Raw genomic sequence first — 5,000 nt, 5'->3', positions numbered from 1 at the left:
CGAGATCGGACGAGATCGGGCGTTCTCAGGGTAGTATGGCCGTAAGCCGTGATCACATTAAAAATCGTGCGTTTTATATATAATGCTACGGATGACGCCACTAGGTTGGAAACTCGGGTTATAATTTCAATGTCGGAGTTTAAACTCGGCTTGCAGTTTCCGAATGCCATACGTAATGGGTGTTGTAAGTAAGTAAGTAAGTAAGTAAGTAAGTAAGTAAGTAAGTAAGTAAGTAAGTAAGTAAGTAAGTAAGTAAGTAAGTAAGTAAGTAAGTAAGTAAGTAAGTAAATAAATAAATAAATAAATAAATAAATAAATAAAGCTTACAGCACCTGGTATTCCCAGGCGGTCTCCCATCCAAGTACTAAACAGGCCCGACCCTGCTTAGCTTCCGAGATCGGACGAGATCGGGCGTTCTCAGGGTAGTATGGCCGTAAGCCGTGATCACATTAAAAATCGTGCGTTTTATATATAATGCTACGGATGACGCCACTAGGTTGGAAACTCGGGTTATAATTTCAATGTCGGAGTTTAAACTCGGCTTGCAGTTTCCGAATGCCATACGTAATGGGTGTTGTAAGTAAGTAAGTAAGTAAGTAAGTAAGTAAGTAAGTAAGTAAGTAAGTAAGTAAGTAAGTAAGTAAGTAAGTAAGTAAGTAAGTAAGTAAGTAAGTAAGTAAGTAAGTAAGTAAGTAAGTAAGTAAGTAAGTAAATAAATAAATAAATAAATAAATAAATAAATAAATAAAGCTTACAGCACCTGGTATTCCCAGGCGGTCTCCCATCCAAGTACTAAACAGGCCCGACCCTGCTTAGCTTCCGAGATCGGACGAGATCGGGCGTTCTCAGGGTAGTATGGCCGTAAGCCGTGATCACATTAAAAATCGTGCGTTTTATATATAATGCTACGGATGACGCCACTAGGTTGGAAACTCGGGTTATAATTTCAATGTCGGAGTTTAAACTCGGCTTGCAGTTTCCGAATGCCATACGTAATGGGTGTTGTAAGTAAGTAAGTAAGTAAGTAAGTAAGTAAGTAAGTAAGTAAGTAAGTAAGTAAGTAAGTAAGTAAGTAAGTAAATAAATAAATAAATAAATAAATAAATAAATAAATAAATAAATAAATAAATAAATAAATAAATAAATAAATAAATAAATAAAGCTTACAGCACCTGTTTTATATATAATGCTACGGATGACGCCACTAGGTTGGAAACTCGGGTTATAATTTCAATGTCGGAGTTTAAACTCGGCTTGCAGTTTCCGAATGCCATACGTAATGGGTGTTGTAAGTAAGTAAGTAAGTAAGTAAGTAAGTAAGTAAGTAAGTAAGTAAGTAAGTAAGTAAGTAAGTAAGTAAGTAAGTAAGTAAGTAAGTAAGTAAGTAAGTAAGTAAGTAAGTAAGTAAGTAAGTAAGTAAGTAAGTAAGTAAGTAAGTAAGTAAGTAAGTAAGTAAGTAAATAAATAAATAAAGCTTACAGCACCTGGTATTCCCAGGCGGTCTCCCATCCAAGTACTAAACAGGCCCGACCCTGCTTAGCTTCCGAGATCGGACGAGATCGGGCGTTCTCAGGGTAGTATGGCCGTAAGCCGTGATCACATTAAAAATCGTGCGTTTTATATATAATGCTACGGATGACGCCACTAGGTTGGAAACTCGGGTTATAATTTCAATGTCGGAGTTTAAACTCGGCTTGCAGTTTCCGAATGCCATACGTAATGGGTGTTGTAAGTAAGTAAGTAAGTAAGTAAGTAAGTAAGTAAGTAAGTAAGTAAGTAAGTAAGTAAGTAAGTAAGTAAGTAAGTAAGTAAGTAAGTAAGTAAGTAAGTAAGTAAGTAAGTAAGTAAGTAAGTAAGTAAGTAAGTAAATAAATAAATAAATAAATAAATAAAGCTTACAGCACCTGGTATTCCCAGGCGGTCTCCCATCCAAGTACTAAACAGGCCCGACCCTGCTTAGCTTCCGAGATCGGACGAGATCGGGCGTTCTCAGGGTAGTATGGCCGTAAGCCGTGATCACATTAAAAATCGTGCGTTTTATATATAATGCTACGGATGACGCCACTAGGTTGGAAACTCGGGTTATAATTTCAATGTCGGAGTTTAAACTCGGCTTGCAGTTTCCGAATGCCATACGTAATGGGTGTTGTAAGTAAGTAAGTAAGTAAGTAAGTAAGTAAGTAAGTAAGTAAGTAAGTAAGTAAGTAAGTAAATAAATAAATAAATAAATAAATAAATAAATAAATAAATAAATAAATAAATAAAGCTTACAGCACCTGGTATTCCCAGGCGGTCTCCCATCCAAGTACTAACCAGGCCCGACCCTGCTTAGCTTCCGAGATCGGACGAGATCGGGCGTTCTCAGGGTAGTATGGCCGTAAGCCGTGATCACATTAAAAATCGTGCGTTTTATATATAATGCTACGGATGACGCCACTAGGTTGGAAACTCGGGTTATAATTTCAATGTCGGAGTTTAAACTCGGCTTGCAGTTTCCGAATGCCATACGTAATGGGTGTTGTAAGTAAGTAAGTAAGTAAGTAAGTAAGTAAGTAAGTAAGTAAGTAAGTAAGTAAGTAAGTAAGTAAGTAAGTAAGTAAGTAAGTAAGTAAGTAAATAAATAAATAAATAAATAAATAAATAAATAAATAAATAAATAAATAAATAAATAAATAAATAAATAAATAAATAAATAAATAAATAAATAAAGCTTACAGCACCTGGTATTCCCAGGCGGTCTCCCATCTAAGTACTAATCAGGCCCGACCCTGCTTAGCTTCCGAGATCGGACGAGATCGGGCGTTCTCAGGGTAGTATGGCCGTAAGCCGTGATCACATTAAAAATCGTGCGTTTTATATATAATGCTACGGATGACGCCACTAGGTTGGAAACGCGGGTTATAATTTCAATGTCGGAGTTTAAACTCGGCTTGCAGTTTCCGAATGCCATACGTAATGGGTGTTGTAAGTAAGTAAGTAAGTAAGTTAGTAAGTAAGTAAGTAAGTAAGTAAGTAAGTAAATAAATAAATAAATAAATAAATAAATAAATAAATAAAGCTTACAGCACCTGGTATTCCCAGGCGGTCTCCCATCCAAGTACTAACCAGGCCCGACCCTGCTTAGCTTCCGAGATCGGACGAGATCGGGCGTTTTCAGGGTAGTATGGCCGTAAGCCGTGATCACATTAAAAATCGCGCATTTTATATATAATGCTACGGATGACGCCACTAGGTTGGAAACGCGGGTTATAATTTCAATGTCGGAGTTTAAACTCGGCTTGCAGTTTCCGAATGCCATACGTAATGGGTGTTGTAAGTAAGTAAGTAAGTAAGTAAGTAAGTAAGTAAGTAAGTAAGTAAGTAAGTAAATAAATAAATAAATAAATAAATAAATAAATAAAGCTTACAGCACCTGGTATTCCCAGGCGGTCTCCCATCCAAGTACTAACCAGGCCCAACCCTGCTTAGCTTCCGAGATCGGACGAGATCGGGCGTTCTCAGGGTAGTATGGCCGTAAGCCGTGATCACATTAAAAATCGTGCGTTTTATATATAATGCTACGGATGACGCCACGGTTGGAAACTCGGGTTATAATTTCAATGTCGGAGTTTAAACTCGGCTTGCAGTTTCCGAATGCCATACGTAATGGGTGTTGTAAGTAAGTAAGTAAGTAAGTAAGTAAGTAAGTAAGTAAGTAAGTAAGTAAGTAAGTAAGTAAGTAAGTAAGTAAGTAAGTAAGTAAGTAAGTAAGTAAGTAAGTAAATAAATAAATAAATAAATAAATAAATAAATAAATAAATAAATAAATAAATAAATAAATAAATAAATAAAGCTTACAACACCTGGTATTCCCAGGCGGTCTCCCATCCAAGTACTAACCAGGCCCGACCCTGCTTAGCTTCCGAGATCGGACGAGATCGGGCGTTCTCAGGGTAGTATGGCCGTAAGCCGTGATCACATTAAAAATCGTGCGTTTTATATATAATGCTACGGATGACGCCACTAGGTTGGAAACTCGGGTTATAATTTCAATGTCGGAGTTTAAACTCGGCTTGCAGTTTCCGAATGCCATACGTAATGGGTGTTGTAAGTAAGTAAGTAAGTAAGTAAGTAAGTAAGTAAGTAAGTAAGTAAGTAAGTAAGTAAGTAAGTAAGTAAGTAAGTAAGTAAGTAAGTAAGTAAGTAAGTAAATAAATAAATAAATAAATAAATAAATAAATAAATAAATAAATAAATAAATAAATAAATAAATAAATAAATAAATAAATAAATAAATAAAGCTTACAGCACCTGGTATTCCCAGGCGGTCTCCCATCTAAGTACTAATCAGGCCCGACCCTGCTTAGCTTCCGAGATCGGACGAGATCGGGCGTTCTCAGGGTAGTATGGCCGTAAGCCGTGATCACATTAAAAATCGTGCGTTTTATATATAATGCTACGGATGACGCCACTAGGTTGGAAACGCGGGTTATAATTTCAATGTCGGAGTTTAAACTCGGCTTGCAGTTTCCGAATGCCATACGTAATGGGTGTTGTAAGTAAGTAAGTAAGTAAGTTAGTAAGTAAGTAAGTAAGTAAGTAAGTAAGTAAATAAATAAATAAATAAATAAATAAATAAATAAATAAAGCTTACAGCACCTGGTATTCCCAGGCGGTCTCCCATCCAAGTACTAACCAGGCCCGACCCTGCTTAGCTTCCGAGATCGGACGAGATCGGGCGTTTTCAGGGTAGTATGGCCGTAAGCCGTGATCACATTAAAAATCGCGCATTTTATATATAATGCTACGGATGACGCCACTAGGTTGGAAACGCGGGTTATAATTTCAATGTCGGAGTTTAAACTCGGCTTGCAGTTTCCGAATGCCATACGTAATGGGTGTTGTAAGTAAGTAAGTAAGTAAGTAAGTAAGTAAGTAAGTAAGTAAGTAAGTAAGTAAATAAATAAATAAATAAATAAATAAATAAATAAAGCTTACAGCACCTGGTATTCCCAGGCGGT

The 5,000-nt window shown here is 36.6% G+C and overlaps 13 non-coding genes across 13 annotated transcripts in view; all 13 read right to left on the bottom strand.

Moving 5' to 3' along the window:
• Nucleotides 1-47, bottom strand: part of LOC133164764 (5S ribosomal RNA) — a 119-nt gene extending 72 nt beyond the window's left edge. Inside the window, exon 1 of the ribosomal RNA XR_009717248.1 lies at nucleotides 1-47. This exon is cut by the window's left edge and continues 72 nt beyond it. This is a non-coding gene — a ribosomal RNA (5S ribosomal RNA).
• A 273-nt stretch (nucleotides 48-320) lies between these two features.
• LOC133164918 (5S ribosomal RNA) lies at nucleotides 321-439 on the bottom strand. The gene has a single exon (XR_009717397.1). It is a non-coding gene; the product is annotated as a 5S ribosomal RNA (ribosomal RNA).
• A 309-nt stretch (nucleotides 440-748) lies between these two features.
• On the bottom strand, nucleotides 749-867 carry LOC133164917 (5S ribosomal RNA). Its single transcript, XR_009717396.1, has one exon. It is a non-coding gene; the product is annotated as a 5S ribosomal RNA (ribosomal RNA).
• A 605-nt stretch (nucleotides 868-1,472) lies between these two features.
• LOC133164916 (5S ribosomal RNA) lies at nucleotides 1,473-1,591 on the bottom strand. Its single transcript, XR_009717395.1, has one exon. It is a non-coding gene; the product is annotated as a 5S ribosomal RNA (ribosomal RNA).
• A 301-nt stretch (nucleotides 1,592-1,892) lies between these two features.
• Nucleotides 1,893-2,011, bottom strand: LOC133164914 (5S ribosomal RNA). The gene has a single exon (XR_009717393.1). It is a non-coding gene; the product is annotated as a 5S ribosomal RNA (ribosomal RNA).
• A 253-nt stretch (nucleotides 2,012-2,264) lies between these two features.
• LOC133164752 (5S ribosomal RNA) lies at nucleotides 2,265-2,383 on the bottom strand. The gene has a single exon (XR_009717237.1). It is a non-coding gene; the product is annotated as a 5S ribosomal RNA (ribosomal RNA).
• A 325-nt stretch (nucleotides 2,384-2,708) lies between these two features.
• Nucleotides 2,709-2,827, bottom strand: LOC133164856 (5S ribosomal RNA). Its single transcript, XR_009717338.1, has one exon. It is a non-coding gene; the product is annotated as a 5S ribosomal RNA (ribosomal RNA).
• Nucleotides 2,828-3,056: 229 nt separating this feature from the next.
• LOC133164735 (5S ribosomal RNA) lies at nucleotides 3,057-3,175 on the bottom strand. Its single transcript, XR_009717220.1, has one exon. It is a non-coding gene; the product is annotated as a 5S ribosomal RNA (ribosomal RNA).
• Nucleotides 3,176-3,400: 225 nt separating this feature from the next.
• LOC133164589 (5S ribosomal RNA) lies at nucleotides 3,401-3,519 on the bottom strand. Its single transcript, XR_009717081.1, has one exon. It is a non-coding gene; the product is annotated as a 5S ribosomal RNA (ribosomal RNA).
• A 311-nt stretch (nucleotides 3,520-3,830) lies between these two features.
• Nucleotides 3,831-3,949, bottom strand: LOC133164871 (5S ribosomal RNA). Its single transcript, XR_009717352.1, has one exon. It is a non-coding gene; the product is annotated as a 5S ribosomal RNA (ribosomal RNA).
• A 329-nt stretch (nucleotides 3,950-4,278) lies between these two features.
• LOC133164855 (5S ribosomal RNA) lies at nucleotides 4,279-4,397 on the bottom strand. Its single transcript, XR_009717337.1, has one exon. It is a non-coding gene; the product is annotated as a 5S ribosomal RNA (ribosomal RNA).
• Nucleotides 4,398-4,626: 229 nt separating this feature from the next.
• On the bottom strand, nucleotides 4,627-4,745 carry LOC133164618 (5S ribosomal RNA). The gene has a single exon (XR_009717109.1). It is a non-coding gene; the product is annotated as a 5S ribosomal RNA (ribosomal RNA).
• Nucleotides 4,746-4,970: 225 nt separating this feature from the next.
• Nucleotides 4,971-5,000, bottom strand: part of LOC133164577 (5S ribosomal RNA) — a 119-nt gene continuing 89 nt past the window's right edge. Inside the window, exon 1 of the ribosomal RNA XR_009717070.1 lies at nucleotides 4,971-5,000. This exon is cut by the window's right edge and continues 89 nt beyond it. This is a non-coding gene — a ribosomal RNA (5S ribosomal RNA).

The sequence above is a fragment of the Syngnathus typhle genome, linkage group LG12, assembly GCF_033458585.1.
Source record: "Syngnathus typhle isolate RoL2023-S1 ecotype Sweden linkage group LG12, RoL_Styp_1.0, whole genome shotgun sequence".
Classification (NCBI taxonomy): Eukaryota; Metazoa; Chordata; class Actinopteri; order Syngnathiformes; family Syngnathidae; genus Syngnathus; species Syngnathus typhle.
Note: the sequence above shows the minus strand (reverse complement) of the source record. Positions and strands in the feature narration are given on the sequence as shown.